This window comes from Drosophila miranda (assembly GCF_003369915.1).
Source record: "Drosophila miranda strain MSH22 chromosome Y unlocalized genomic scaffold, D.miranda_PacBio2.1 Contig_Y1_pilon, whole genome shotgun sequence".
Classification (NCBI taxonomy): domain Eukaryota; kingdom Metazoa; phylum Arthropoda; class Insecta; order Diptera; family Drosophilidae; genus Drosophila; species Drosophila miranda.
In genome coordinates, this window is record NW_022881603.1 from 46,519,494 (window position 1) to 46,535,820 (window position 16,327).

A 16,327-nucleotide genomic window follows, 5' to 3' on the forward strand; every position below is an offset into this window, starting at 1 on the left:
GGCTCAGTCACTACGCCCACATCTTCCCGTCCGGCCCCAGCTGAGCGAGGTCCGACCACGTCCAGGGCTCACGCACCACATGCCTTCGAGGATTTGTTGCTCCCCTCGGGAGTCCCTCGCACGGCTCCTAGCACTATGGCCGCCAGTTCCGCACAGTCTAAGTTTGCCTTGGCTGCAAGCAGACTGACCCGCTTCGACCAGAAGCTCAGCGCTCCAGATGCTAGCACACCAACCCGCTCGCTCTCCCAAGTCAAAGGGGACGCGGAATTCGCGGCCTGTTCGGTGACGATGGCGGAAGAGGATCCAGAGGGTGTAGCTTATGTCCAAGAGATGTACGATGACTGCTACGCGGTCTACGCGCAATGCCTGGCCGAACTGAACGATCAGCTCGAGCCCCCGACTGTGCCTCACACGCCGCAACTGGCCGTTCAAGTGCCGACTTCCGGCGGTTGCCGCCTCCCTCCATGTGACACTGAAGTTTTCAGTGGGGACTACCAGCAGTGGCCCACGTTCCGAGACCTGTTCACCGCCATCTACATAGAAAACCCAAGGTTGGCTCCAGTGGAAAAACTGTTCCACCTCAACAAAAAGTCCAGCGGTGAAGCCCACGATATAGTGGCACAGGCTCCACTTACGAACGAGGGTTTCGCGTCCGCATGGAACGCCCTCCGTGAGCGTTTCCAAATCAAGAGGCTGATACTCAAGGCCCAGCTGAAGATCCTTTTCAGTCTGCCCCAAATCCGTACCGAGTCAGCAGCAGCGCTAAAAGAGCTCCAGAGGGCCGTTTACAAGTGCCTCACGACACTCACCCATTCCGAGGTCTCCACAGACAGCGTTTTCGCTGACGGAGTTTTAGTGTACCTCATTTCCGCTTAGCTGCCAAAGACGACCTTAGAGCTTTGGGAGCAATCCGTGACGCACAAGTCCGAAATTCCCACCTGGCACGCCATGGACCAGTTCCTGGCGGAGCGGTACCTGTCTCTCGAAATGACCGAGGACGAATATCCAGGCATGGAGACTCAGGCCCACTCCAGGGCGAGCATACGCACCGCAGACAATTCGAGAAGCAATCCGTTTCGGTCTCAAGGAAGTCCTTATCCTAGGAGTGCCCACTCGTTCGAGACCACAGTGAATCAAACGAGGAGCACGTGTGATCTCTGCTCCAAAGAGTATCATCCAATCCGGTTATGCCCTTACTTCCTTCAAATGCCCGCTGGCGCTCGCTCCGACTACATTAAGCAAAAGCAGCTTTGTTTGAACTGCTTTGCAAGGGGCCACCAGATACGAGCATGCCAAAGCGCCCACAATTGCATAATTTGTGGAGACCGGCACCATACGCTTCTGCACCGTAGCAATCCAGCAAACTCCAGCGAGGCGATTTCCACAACGGCACAAAATTCCTCAGCGTACAAAATCCAAGTTCGTCCGAAGCCCAGCCAAACGTTCAGTCATATTTCGCCTCCGGCACGAGTGCTGTCCTCCTAGGCACGGCCATCGTTAATATTTGCCACCTGGGAAAAACTTTCCACGCCCGCGCTCTGATCGACTCTGGCTCAGAGGCGACGTTCATTACAGAACGTCTTGTGGACATGATCAAATTGCCATTCCAACGTATCCAGGCACAGGTCTCCGGCATAAATAATGCCGTATCCGCTCAGTCAAAGAAGCTCTGCAGCTTTTCCATCCGTTCTCCGACTAAGCCGGGCTTACAACTTATATTCGATATTCGTTCCGCGAATATTCCATCGCATCCGATCTCGCAAGGGTTCTTGAGAGACCTGCCGAACCTCTCATGGGCGGATCCGACCTTCTATGAGAGTTCACAAATAGATGTCCTGATTGGAGTGGATATCCTTCCGTCCATTCAGTTAAGTGGCTCACTGACCAACATCTGTGGCTCTCTCCTCGAGCAGGAGACCATTTTCGGCTGGGTTCTCACAGGTCCAGTGCCTCAGGTGATGAATCAAATCTCATCGTTCTTGAGTCAAATTTACAGTCGACCTGTCACTCTGGTAGAAGACTCGGGGTCTTTTTACGACAGCAATTTCCTTCCGGCTCACTCCGCAGAAGTTCTCGAACGGTCTCCTGACCGACGGAAATATTTCCAAAATATGCACTGTATGAAAGCTCTACGCTCCGGTCCGAATTCAAGCCTGAACTCGAAGGTGAATTCGTCCTTAGATCAACATAGCCTCACCAGACTATGTAACCGGGCGGCAATTTCCAATGTCTTAAATGTGCCTCTCACCCGTTCCAAGATCGTTACTAATGTGTCTTCGACGCCTTTATTTCAATTTAGTTCTCCGCACCCAGATATGGCCCCACGTCCCCGCGCCAACCGCACCAGGGAGAACCGACGTGCTCGGGAAAGGAGTCCATCCGCTACGGAACTAGCACCAATTTCTTCTCCTGAGCCCCGAAGAGAAACTCCGAGCTGTACTTATCAACCAGTATTGCGGGAACTGCCTGGCTCACCAACACTCCGGCAAAAACAACCACACGCTACTCCATGTACCCACGTCTTGTCGTCCGGCCCGCTCAGCATCGGGAGCATCGTCGCCATCTAAATCGAACCATGCAAAACGCCGCCCTCGTCGTCCAGCCCGCTCAGCCGCGACTGTACCGTCGCCATCTACATCGGCTCACGACGAACGACACACTCGTCTCCCCGCGAGCCGCCCCGTCGTAGGAACCACGGCGCCATCCACAGATTCCTCAAGAGCAACCCCCGTTTTGCGCATCCTCACGCCTATCCGACCGTGGGGCGACACCGAGTCGACGTCCTTGTCAAGTCCAGAGCGCCTTTTTTGGGATGAATCGGGTCCGGGGCGTACGCCCAGCCATAGGCCACCCCATTATACTTTGCAATCCTGCAAGGGGGTGGGGGGGGAGGATGTTCAGGCCAGCCGTAAACAATTTCCGCGCACTATGCCAACTCCGTGCGCCCCGGTTCCAACTCGGTCTCGCGCGCTCGGAGGGGCGCTCGGATCCACAATCCACGATCCACACGGCGCTCACGGCAGAAAAAGCACCATAAGGCAGAGAGTTAAGCAGTTACGATTTCACCCCCGCTTCAGACGCCCGATCTACCGCGCGACCGTCCAACCAATTACACACACATAATTATATATATACCACGAAACATAACGGTTTTCATTTCTTATGACGGCTACATCAATTGCGTTGTGGGAGAGTTGAGCTTCGATCCGCCCCACTACAACCATTGGTCCTTCGAGCCGGATCTTCGCCTTCCCCATAAGGAGAAGCTCACCCCAGCCAGCATCGGCGGATCGCTCCAAGTTCAAGATAAGTACTCTTCGATTGTGCCTAACAACAGTGCAGTGATTTTGTGCGAGTTTTCCATCCCAGTCCGAATTCCCGTGGCATATGTACATATGTATTTATTTCTCGCTCTAGCTCCAAATTAAACCATACTTCGTTCTGCCAACGGTTGTGGCTTCCTACTTCTCCAAAGGTTTAATTTGATCCGAGCTAACTACTGCGTTCAGCTTCCGATCCAGTGTAAATAATATTCTTACCTCTCCCAGCTTACAGCTGAGCTTTCGTTGCTAACATACATACATACATACATGTATGTACACATCGCAACGCAATCCAAGCGGCTGACAACAAACATAAAGGCATATTCTTGCAATTATTTTTGTGGTTTATTCCGTGCATGCTCAACGTTCCATAGTTTGTCGGGTTTATAAGGAAATAAAATAACAAATCACTGCGCCTCCTTATTTAACTAATAATACTACCAACAAAATAACAATCCATACATACTGCACATACATATGTATTTATCTTACATATCTATGCGTACGCATTTTAAATTAGCATATTCTTGCACATCTATATAATATACATATTGTATATAAAACGATTATCCACCGTTTTACCCGTTGTTTGACATCTCTTCAACCCAAGCCGCGGTACATAGCACTTACAGCCATACATACACACATACAAGCAGCAGCAGCGGTGCATTCTTTTCGTTTTTCTTTTCGCTTTCGCTTCTCCACCGTTTGCCTGCGTTGTAGTTGTTGGGAGAATATTTTTCGGTGCCGCGCTTGACCGTAACGGAACGCCAAGTGACGCGCTACCCTGCATTTCGAGAGTATATTGTTTTCAACCGTAGTTCAATCGTAGTATTTATATCTATATATTCCGGCCACGGTGTACTATTTCCATAATTTAAATACTCGCAATAAATTCCACCAAAACCACATATCCACGTTTCGTAGTTCTGCCTTTGCGAATCTACTACGCGTTATCGCAGATCCATCAGCAAAACATGCCCACTGTTGAGAAGAAATCTCGCAAGAAGTTTAAGCGGGTGAGTTCGCTGAGTTTGACCCATCCACCCAGCTCCAACGGCTCAGTCACTACGCCCACATCTTCCCGTCCGGCCCCAGCTGAGCGAGGTCCGACCACGTCCAGGGCTCACGCACCACATGCCTTCGAGGATTTGTTGCTCCCCTCGGGAGTCCCTCGCACGGCTCCTAGCACTATGGCCGCCAGTTCCGCACAGTCTAAGTTTGCCTTGGCTGCAAGCAGACTGACCCGCTTCGACCAGAAGCTCAGCGCTCCAGATGCTAGCACACCAACCCGCTCGCTCTCCCAAGTCAAAGGGGACGCGGAATTCGCGGCCTGTTCGGTGACGATGGCGGAAGAGGATCCAGAGGGTGTAGCTTATGTCCAAGAGATGTACGATGACTGCTACGCGGTCTACGCGCAATGCCTGGCCGAACTGAACGATCAGCTCGAGCCCCCGACTGTGCCTCACACGCCGCAACTGGCCGTTCAAGTGCCGACTTCCGGCGGTTGCCGCCTCCCTCCATGTGACACTGAAGTTTTCAGTGGGGACTACCAGCAGTGGCCCACGTTCCGAGACCGGTTCACCGCCATCTACATAGAAAACCCAAGGTTGGCTCCAGTGGAAAAACTGTTCCACCTCAACAAAAAGTCCAGCGGTGAAGCCCACGATATAGTGGCACAGGCTCCACTTACGAACGAGGGTTTCGCGTCCGCATGGAACGCCCTCCGTGAGCGTTTCCAAATCAAGAGGCTGATACTCAAGGCCCAGCTGAAGATCCTTTTCAGTCTGCCCCAAATCCGTACCGAGTCAGCAGCAGCGCTAAAAGAGCTCCAGAGGGCCGTTTACAAGTGCCTCACGACACTCACCCATTCCGAGGTCTCCACAGACAGAGTTTTCGCTGACGGAGTTTTAGCGGACCTCATTTCCGCTTAGCTGCCAAAGACGACCTTAGAGCTTTGGGAGCAATCCGTGACGCACAAGTCCGAAATTCCCACCTGGCACGCCATGGACCAGTTCCTGGCGGAGCGGTACCTGTCTCTCGAAATGACCGAGGACGAATATCCAGGCATGGAGACTCAGGCCCACTCCAGGGCGAGCATACGCACCGCAGACAATTCGAGAAGCAATCCGTTTCGGTCTCAAGGAAGTCCTTATCCTAGGAGTGCCCACTCGTTCGAGACCACAGTGAATCAAACGAGGAGCACGTGTGATCTCTGCTCCAAAGAGTATCATCAAATCCGGTTATGCCCTTACTTCCTTCAAATGCCCGCTGGCGCTCGCTCCGACTACATTAAGCAAAAGCAGCTTTGTTTGAACTTCTTTGCAAGGGGCCACCAGTTACGAGCATTCCAAAGCGCCCACAATTGCATAATTTGTGGAGACCGGCACCATACGCTTCTGCACCGTAGCAATCCAGCAAACTCCAGCGAGGCGATTTCCACAACGGCACAAAATTCCTCAGCGTACAAAATCCAAGTTCGTCCGAAGCCCAGCCAAACGTTCAGTCATATTTCGCCTCCGGCACGAGTGCTGTCCTCCTAGGCACGGCCATCGTTAATATTTGCCACCTGGAAAAAACTTTCCACGCCCGCGCTCTGATCGGCTCTGGCTCAGAGGCGACGTTCATTACAGAACGTCTTGTGGACATGATCAAATTGCCATTCCAACGTATCCAGGCACAGGTCTCCGGCCTAAATAATGCCGTATCCGCTCAGTCAAAGAAGCTCTGCAGTTTTTCCATCCGTTCTCCGACTAAGCCGGGCTTACAACTAAATGCCGCAGCCTACGTTATTCCGGAATTGGCCGCGAATATTCCATCGCATCCGATCTCGCAAGGGTTCTTGAGAGACCTGCCGAACCTCTCATGGGCGGATCCGACCTTCTATGAGAGTTCACAAATAGATGTCCTGATTGGAGTGGATATCCTTCCGTCCGTTCAGTTAAGTGGCTCACTGACCAACATCTGTGGCTCTCTCCTCGAGCAGGAGACCATTTTCGGCTGGGTACTCACAGGTCCAGTGCCTCAGGTGATGAATCAAATCTCATCGTTCTTGAGTCAAATTTACAGACGACCTATCACTCTGGTAGAAGACTCGGGGTCTTTTTACGACAGCAATTTCCTTCCGGCTCCCTCCGCAGAAGTTCTCGAACGGTCTCCTGACCGACGGAAATATTTCCAAAATATGCACTGTATGAAAGCTCTACGCTCCGGTCCGAATTCAAGCCTGAACTCGAAGGTGAATTCGTCCTTAGATCAACATAGCCTCACCAGACTATGTAACCGGGCGGCAATTTCCAATGTCTTAAATGTGCCTCTCACCCGTTCCAAGATCGTTACTAATGTGTCTTCGACGCCTTTATTTCAATTTAGTTCTCCGCACCCAGATATGGCCCCACGTCCCCGCGCCAACCGCACCAGGGAGAACCGACGTGCTCGGGAAAGGAGTCCATCCGCTACGGAACTAGCACCAATTTCTTCTCCTGAGCCCCGAAGAGAAACTCCGAGCTGTACTTATCAACCAGTATTGCGGGAACTGCCTGGCTCACCAACACTCCGGCAAAAACAACCACACGCTACTCCATGTACCCACGTCTTGTCGTCCGGCCCGCTCAGCATCGGGAGCATCGTCGCCATCTAAATCGAACCATGCAAAACGCCGCCCTCGTCGTCCAGCCCGCTCAGCCGCGACTGTACCGTCGCCATCTACATCGGCTCACGACGAACGACACACTCGTCTCCCCGCGAGCCGCCCCGTCGTAGGAACCACGGCGCCATCCACAGATTCCTCAAGAGCAACCCCCGTTTTGCGCATCCTCACGCCTATCCGACCGTGGGGCGACACCGAGTCGACGTCCTTGTCAAGTCCAGAGCGCCTTTTTTGGGATGAATCGGGTCCGGGGCGTACGCCCAGCCATAGGCCACCCCTTTATACTTTGCAATCCTGCAAGGGGGGTGGGGGGGGGAGGATGTTCAGGCCAGCCGTAAACAATTTCCGCGCACTATGCCAACTCCGTGCGCCCCGGTTCCAACTCGGTCTCGCGCGCTCGGAGGGGCGCTCGGATCCACAATCCACGATCCACACGGCGCTCACGGCAGAAAAAGCACCATAAGGCAGAGAGTTAAGCAGTTACGATTTCACCCCCGCTTCAGACGCCCGATCTACCGCGCGACCGTCCAACCAATTACACACACATAATTATATATATACTACGAAACATAACGGTTTTCATTTCTTATGACGGCTACATCAATTGCGTTGTGGGAGAGTTGAGCTTCGATCCGCCCCACTACAACCATTGGTCCTTCGAGCCGGATCTTCGCCACCCCAGCCAGCATCGGCGGATCGCTCCAAGTTCAAGATAAGTACTCTTCGATTGTGCCTAACAACAGTGCAGTGATTTTGTGCGAGTTTTCCATCCCAGTCCGAATTCCCGTGGCATATGTACATATGTATTTATTTCTCGCTCTAGCTCCAAATTAAACCATACTTCGTTCTGCCAACGGTTGTGGCTTCCTACTTCTCCAAAGGTTTAATTTGATCCGAGCTAACTACTGCGTTCAGCTTCCGATCCAGTGTAAATAATATTCTTACCTCTCCCAGCTTACAGCTGAGCTTTCGTTGCTAACATACATACATACATACATGTATGTACACATCGCAACGCAATCCAAGCGGCTGACAACAAACATAAAGGCATATTCTTGCAATTATTTTTGTGGTTTATTCCGTGCATGCTCAACGTTCCATAGTTTGTCGGGTTTATAAGGAAATAAAATAACAAATCACTGCGCCTCCTTATTTAACTAATAATACTACCAACAAAATAACAATCCATACATACTGCACATACATATGTATTTATCTTACATATCTATACGTACGCATTTTAAATTAGCATATTCTTGCACATCTATATAATATACATATTGTATATAAAACGGTTATCCACCGTTTTACCCGTTGTTTGACATCTCTTCAACCCAAGCCGCGGTACATAGCACTTACAGCCATACATACACACATACAAGCAGCAGCAGCGGTGCATTCTTTTCGTTTTTCTTTTCGCTTTCGCTTCTCCACCGTTTGCCTGCGTTGTAGTTGTTGGGAGAATATTTTTCGGTGCCGCGCTTGACCGTAACGGAACGCCAAGTGACGCGCTACCCTGCATTTCGAGAGTATATTGTTTTCAACCGTAGTTCAATCGTAGTATTTATATCTATATATTCCGGCCACGGTGTACTATTTCCATAATTTAAATACTCGCAATAAATTCCACCAAAACCACATATCCACGTTTCGTAGTTCTGCCTTTGCGAATCTACTACGCGTTATCGCAGATCCATCAGCAAAACATGCCCACTGTTGAGAAGAAATCTCGCAAGAAGTTTAAGCGGGTGAGTTCGCTGAGTTTGACCCATCCACCCAGCTCCAACGGCTCAGTCACTACGCCCACATCTTCCCGTCCGGCCCCAGCTGAGCGAGGTCCGACCACGTCCAGGGCTCACGCACCACATGCCTTCGAGGATTTGTTGCTCCCCTCGGGAGTCCCTCGCACGGCTCCTAGCACTCTGCCCGCCAGTTCCGCACAGTCTAAGTTTGCCTTGGCTGCAAGCAGACTGACCCGATTCGACCAGAAGCTCAGCGCTCCAGATGCTAGCACACCAACCCGCTCGCTCTCCCAAGTCAAAGGGGACGCGGAATTCGCGGCCTGTTCGGTGACGATGGCGGAAGAGGATCCAGAGGGTGTAGCTTATGTCCAAGAGATGTACGATGACTGCTACGCGGTCTACGCGCAATGCCTGGCCGAACTGAACGATCAGCTCGAGCCCCCGACTGTGCCTCACACGCCGCAACTGGCCGTTCAAGTGCCGACTTCCGGCGGTTGCCGCCTCCCTCCATGTGACACTGAAGTTTTCAGTGGGGACTACCAGCAGTGGCCCACGTTCCGAGACCTGTTCACCGCCATCTACATAGAAAACCCAAGGTTGGCTCCAGTGGAAAAACTGTTCCATCTCAAGAAAAAGTCCAGCGGTGAAGCCCACGATATAGTGGCACAGGCTCCACTTACGAACGAGGGTTTCGCGTCCGCATGGAACGCCCTCCGTGAGCGTTTCCAAATCAAGAGGCTGATACTCAAGGCCCAGCTGAAGATCCTTTTCAGTCTGCCCCAAATCCGTACCGAGTCAGCAGCAGCGCTAAAAGAGCTCCAGAGGGCCGTTTACAAGTGCCTCACGACACTCACCCATTCCGAGGTCTCCACAGACAGCGTTTTCGCTGACGGAGTTTTAGTGTACCTCATTTCCGCTTAGCTGCCAAAGACGACCTTAGAGCTTTGGGAGCAATCCGTGACGCACAAGTCCGAAATTCCCACCTGGCACGCCATGGACCAGTTCCTGGCGGAGCGGTACCTGTCTCTCGAAATGACCGAGGACGAATATCCAGGCATGGAGACTCAGGCCCACTCCAGGGCGAGCATACGCACCGCAGACAATTCGAGAAGCAATCCGTTTCGGTCTCAAGGAAGTCCTTATCCTAGGAGTGCCCACTCGTTCGAGACCACAGTGAATCAAACGAGGAGCACGTGTGATCTCTGCTCCAAAGAGTATCATCCAATCCGGTTATGCCCTTACTTCCTTCAAATGCCCGCTGGCGCTCGCTCCGACTACATTAAGCAAAAGCAGCTTTGTTTGAACTGCTTTGCAAGGGGCCACCAGTTACGAGCATGCCAAAGCGCCCACAATTGCATAATTTGTGGAGACCGGCACCATACGCTTCTGCACCGTAGCAATCCAGCAAACTCCAGCGAGGCGATTTCCACAACGGCACAAAATTCCTCAGCGTACAAAATCCAAGTTCGTCCGAAGCCCAGCCAAACGTTCAGTCATATTTCGCCTCCGGCACGAGTGCTGTCCTCCTAGGCACGGCCATCGTTAATATTTGCCACCTGGGAAAAACTTTCCACGCCCGCGCTCTGATCGGCTCTGGCTCAGAGGCGACGTTCATTACAGAACGTCTTGTGGACATGATCAAATTGCCATTCCAACGTATCCAGGCACAGGTCTCCGGCCTAAATAATGCCGTATCCGCTCAGTCAAAGAAGCTCTGCAGTTTTTCCATCCGTTCTCCGACTAAGCCGGGCTTACAACTAAATGCCGCAGCCTACGTTATTCCGGAATTGGCCGCGAATATTCCATCGCATCCGATCTCGCAAGGGTTCTTGAGAGACCTGCCGAACCTCTCATGGGCGGATCCGACCTTCTATGAGAGTTCACAAATAGATGTCCTGATTGGAGTGGATATCCTTCCGTCCATTCAGTTAAGTGGCTCACTGACCAACATCTGTGGCTCTCTCCTCGAGCAGGAGACCATTTTCGGCTGGGTACTCACAGGTCCAGTGCCTCAGGTGATGAATCAAATCTCATCGTTCTTGAGTCAAATTTACAGACGACCTATCACTCTGGTAGAAGACTCGGGGTCTTTTTACGACAGCAATTTCCTTCCGGCTCCCTCCGCAGAAGTTCTCGAACGGTCTCCTGACCGACGGAAATATTTCCAAAATATGCACTGTATGAAAGCTCTACGCTCCGGTCCGAATTCAAGCCTGAACTCGAAGGTGAATTCGTCCTTAGATCAACATAGCCTCACCAGACTATGTAACCGGGTGGCAATTTCCAATGTCTTAAATGTGCCTCTCACCCGTTCCAAGATCGTTACTAATGTGTCTTCGACGCCTTTATTTCAATTTAGTTCTCCGCACCCAGATATGGCCCCACGTCCCCGCGCCAACCGCACCAGGGAGAACCGACGTGCTCGGGAAAGGAGTCCATCCGCTACGGACCTACCACCAATTTCTTCTCCTGAACCCCGAAGAGAAACTCCGAGCTGTACTTATCAACCAGTATTGCGGGAACTGCCTGGCTCACCAACACTCCGGCAAAAACAACCACACGCTACTCCATGTACCCACGTCTTGTCGTCCGGCCCGCTCAGCATCGGGAGCATCGTCGCCATCTAAATCGAACCATGCAAAACGCCGCCCTCGTCGTCCAGCCCGCTCAGCCGCGACTGTACCGTCGCCATCTACATCGGCTCACGACGAACGACACACTCGTCTCCCCGCGAGCCGCCCCGTCGTAGGAACCACGGCGCCATCCACAGATTCCTCAAGAGCAACCCCCGTTTTGCGCATCCTCACGCCTATCCGACCGTGGGGCGACACCGAGTCGACGTCCTTGTCAAGTCCTTTTTGGTATGAATCGGGTCCGGGGCGTACGCCCAGCCATAGGCCACCCCATTATCCTTTGCAATCCTGCAAGGGGGGGGGGGGGGAGGATGTTCAGGTCAGCCGTAAACAATTTCCGCGCACTGTGCCAACTCCGTGCGCCCCGGTCCCAACTCGCTCTCGCGCGCTCGGAGGGGCGCTCGGATCCACAATCCACGATCCACACGGCGCTCACGGCAGAAAAAGTACCATAAGGCAGAGAGTTAAGCAGTTACGATTTCACCCCCGCTTATATATAATATATATATACCACGAAACATAACGGTTTTCATTTCTTATGACGGCTACATTGCGTTGTGGGAGAGTTGAGCTTCGATCCGCCCCACTACAACCAAATACTTCACGTGTATCTAATACTAATTAAATAATTAACGAATAAATATACATTCTATAATTGTTTTCTAACCATTTCCGAAAGCAAGGCTTATTCATTATTCGACATAACAGCTCCACTAGATTCATTCTTATACGAAGATGTAGGTGCACGCTGAATTGTTCTGTCTTCATAGCGCGTACGTCCCTGAGATGCCATTGGTCGGTTAAGTGTGTTATTGGCATTGTTTGGTGAACTTGGTGGAGTGCTGTGCGCAGTGAAATTTGTACTAATAAAATCTTGCTTCTTCCAATCTTTTTTTTTGTAGACGTCTCTTAGTTCGTGACGTTGCCACATCGTATACAAAACTTGACTAGCAAACTTTATTACACAAGCAGTATATTTTCTTTTTCTTTACGCACTGTTGCACGAATATCAATGCTGGGTTGCCAATAACATGCAGATAAATTTTAAATTGCTTCTGCCGCAGCTTCAAGTGTTTCTGGATTAGAACAACTTTGCAATAATGATAAGTAATATTGAACTACTTCCAGTTGCCATAATTGTTCGAAGCCCTTATTCATCTGGCTATTAGTTACTGAACTTTTAGGTTACTCTGTGGATATGCTATAGTCCTGAAGAGCTTCAGTAGCAGACACTTCCTTCTTTTTTTACTTGTTCCAAAGCATCCTAAATTTTCTCCTAGAAATAAAAATATAGACTTAACAATGGACATTTCATGTTTTGTTTTATTTTACCCTTTGACGAAGATGGGATAGCCCTATCTTGCGTTATGAAGGGATGCTTATCGTAGTTGGGCTCTTCCACTTCCTGACATCTATACGAAAGATTACGAAATATATACACGCAATTTTCTACAGTTTTGTTTCCAATATTGTTTTTCTCTATTGCAGCTCGAACTACGTAGAGAAGACATTCCACTAAATGCTCGCAATTGCGAAGACACCCTCTGGCATGTTCTCCAGCTGAACTGACATTTCGTAACACTCCCGAAGCATTTCGAAATACTGTAGAAAAACAAGTGTCACCACAACAAACGGTATACCATCCGGAATGAGGTTTTATAACGTTGCAGACTATTGCAGCTAGTACTTCATCAATAATTGACCGCTTGATATCTTCACAAGAAGACAGATTCTGTCTATTGAGAACGACAAAGAAGATGAACTAACGCTTCTATTCCGCCAGAATTTTTAATTCCACGCTTCTTTTCATCATTTTGTCTACCGTAAGATAAATTTCGAAGGGCTCTGTTAAGGAAAATCAGTTGCCTGCCTATATATATATAGTGACATATCCATAATTCCCCACATCTCATACACATTATGTTTATGTACAATTCATCCACCCAATCCACACAAGAAACAGGACCCCACTCAAGAATCAATAACTGTTTCTTCCCATACTCCAAGCTAGGGCCCCCCATAATATAAACAATGGACCACATTGTTTCATCAACATTAGAATCACGCCACTCTCGAGAAATCGATTCTTTAGAATCAACGCCACTCATGAGGACCAATCAAAGCTAGACATAAAACCAAGGAGTATCACATTCCTAGCTCCGTCATGTAATGCAACACCGATCGCCAGCAGTGGATGCCTTTCACCAAAGCCGACGCATCCCCAAATATCGATCCAGGCACGTACGCCACCGACACGAAGATGCAGCCGAGGAAAGCAACGCCCGAAGCCAGAGTCGGGAGTTCCAAGAGAAGGGCTCATGGAAACTAGCCAGCAGCAGAGAGATCAGTTCCGTTTGAGACAAGCAGACGTAAAGTTAAGTCGGGGAATTCAACCAATCTTGTGACATAAAGAAATTAAGTACTAAAAATAAAATCTTTTTTAAAAACTAAATTTCGAGTTGCGGATATTTAACTGGCGCAGTCGGTAGGATTTCGTTTAAAATTAACTCCTATATTTCGGTAATGGTCAGATTGTGTAATTTCTAATTACTGTGATCACGTAATCCCGGAATCGTTAATAAAATTGTGAAATCCGCCAAAGAACCTATCTGTTACGAGCACATACGATTTGCAAAACTAAAATTAAGTGAACTGAAGTAAGTAAGTGATCCACCAAGAACAGTGAAACACTAAATACAAAATCAAAAAACTTACAAGTGAACCAAAATAAAGTTAAAAACTACTGAAAACAAAACAAAACCCAATCAACACCAACAACATGGCGTTACCACCACTATCATTGAGCGAAATCCACTTGAACCAGGCACTGCTGTCGATCAGACAAATACCTGCCTATGACGGTTCATCTGGACAGCTAAGCTCATTTATCAAACGAATCGAATATGTATGCGGATTATATCCAACTGAAGATCTTCGCCAACAAAGGATACTATTTGGAGCGACCGAGATCCAACTGTCAGGAGAGGTACAACGCATATCGCAAATGATACAACCCAACACGTGGCTCGAACTGAAGACGGCGCTGATCAACGAGTTCAAAAATCACACACCATATGAAGAACTTTTACGACAACTATACACCACCAGATTCAACGGCAGTCTTCGTAAGCTTATAAAAGAATTAGAGATAAAAGCATTATTAATAAACAATAAGCTAAACTTAGAAAACATACCAGAAAATAATGTCATTTATAAAAACGCTTTGAACAACACAATTAAAGATGTCATTACTCGAAAACTTCCTGACAGAATGTTCATGACCTTAGCAAGAAAAGATATTACCACATTGTCTAATCTTAAGAAGGCAGCACAAGAAGAAGGATTGTACGAAGCTAGTTCAACAGATTCAGGTACAAATAAAGATCAATCGAAATCGTCTCAATCAAATCGAAAGAATGTTGGAAACTATTATCCAAATTATAATACTACTAACTATCACAATCAAACTCAGAGTTCATCTGGAACAGGTCAGACTAATCGAACAAATCAAAATCAAAATTCCCAAAATCCTGGATTATACAATGAGTTCAAAAATTCCTTGAATCAAGGTAGGGCTCAGAATCCATTCAATCAGCAAATATCTCAAAACCAAGCTAGTGGGAGTGGACCCAACCAACCTACTAAAAGAGGGAGGGAGAGCCAGAGTGGCCAAACGAAGATGGACGTAAATTTTCATCAAGCCGCCTCGGAAGAAACCGAGGAGGACCCTATATAAACATTACCATTAATAAAAGAATATTAAGGTGTATCGCTGACTCGGGATCATCGATCAACATCATGAAAGAAAATTATACAGATTCCGAGATAAAAGACGATAACCTTACTGTCCATACCATCAATGGACCTGTCCGTTTAACTAAGAGTATAATGAGGAATGCGAACAAAACATGTCCGTCCGTACAAAAGTTCTACATACATAACTTTTCCGAAAATTATGATATTTTATTAGGAAGAGAATACTTGATGGCAAGTAAAGCCGTCATCGATTACAGAAATGACACTGTAACACTAGGAGCTAGGTCGTACCCAATCATTCAGAGTGGAGAAGCTATTGAAGCCGGCAAGACCGCACAGAAGTGCACTGATCCCTCTACAAAAGAAGAGAAGATCGCACCTAAGTGCCTTGACCCATCTCCAGAGGGAGATCAATACTTCGCTTCCGCTCTAGACAGTGAATTAAGGGAATGTAATCAATTAAGATTGGAACACTTAAACGACGAAGAGAGGGAAGAGTTAAAGAAGGTCTTATATGAGTTTAAGGATGTGCAGTACAGAGAAGGTGACAATTTGACTTTCACAAGTACAATCAAGCACGAGATCAAAACTCTACATGAAGACCCGGTCTACAGACGACCATACAAATATGCCCAGATACATGATCAGGAGGTAAACCAGCAAATCAAAGATATGATCAGGCAGGGAATAATTCGAAAGTCGAATTCTCCTTACTGCTCGCCCATATCTATGATTCCGAAGAAGATAGATGCTTCAGGAAAGAAAAAATATCGAATGGTAGTAGACTATAGAAGTCTAAATGAAATAACATTTAAGGACAAATTCCCAACTCCACGAATGGATGAAATCCTAGACAAACTAGGTAAATGTCAGTATTTTACGACAATCGATTTAGCAAAAGGTTTCCATCAAATACCCATGGAACCTAGCCCAATCCCCAAAACTGCGTTCTCCACTAAGCATGGACATTACGAGTTCACTCGTATGGCCTTTGGGCTAACCACTGCCCCAGCTACCTTCCAAAGATGTATGAACAATCTGCTAGAAGAGTTAATCTTCAAAGATTGCTTTGTATACTTAGATGACATCATTATATTTTCCACTTCATTGGAAGAACACTTGTTGTCACTAAGGAGAGTATTTGGAAAGTTGAGAGACGCCAACTTGAAGCTACAAATGGATAAATGTGAATTCATGAAAAAGGAAACTGAATTCCTAGGTCAT

General features: G+C 48.6%; 1 long non-coding RNA gene across 1 annotated transcript; it reads right to left on the reverse strand.

Annotated features, from left to right (window-relative positions):
- Positions 1 to 12,587: 12,587 nt before the first annotated feature.
- Positions 12,588 to 12,912, reverse strand: LOC117190623. The gene is made up of 2 exons (XR_004473774.1): positions 12,680 to 12,912; positions 12,588 to 12,623 (listed from the first exon to the last, which is right to left on the reverse strand). It is a non-coding gene; the product is annotated as an uncharacterized LOC117190623 (long non-coding RNA).
- Positions 12,913 to 16,327: the final 3,415 nt, after the last annotated feature.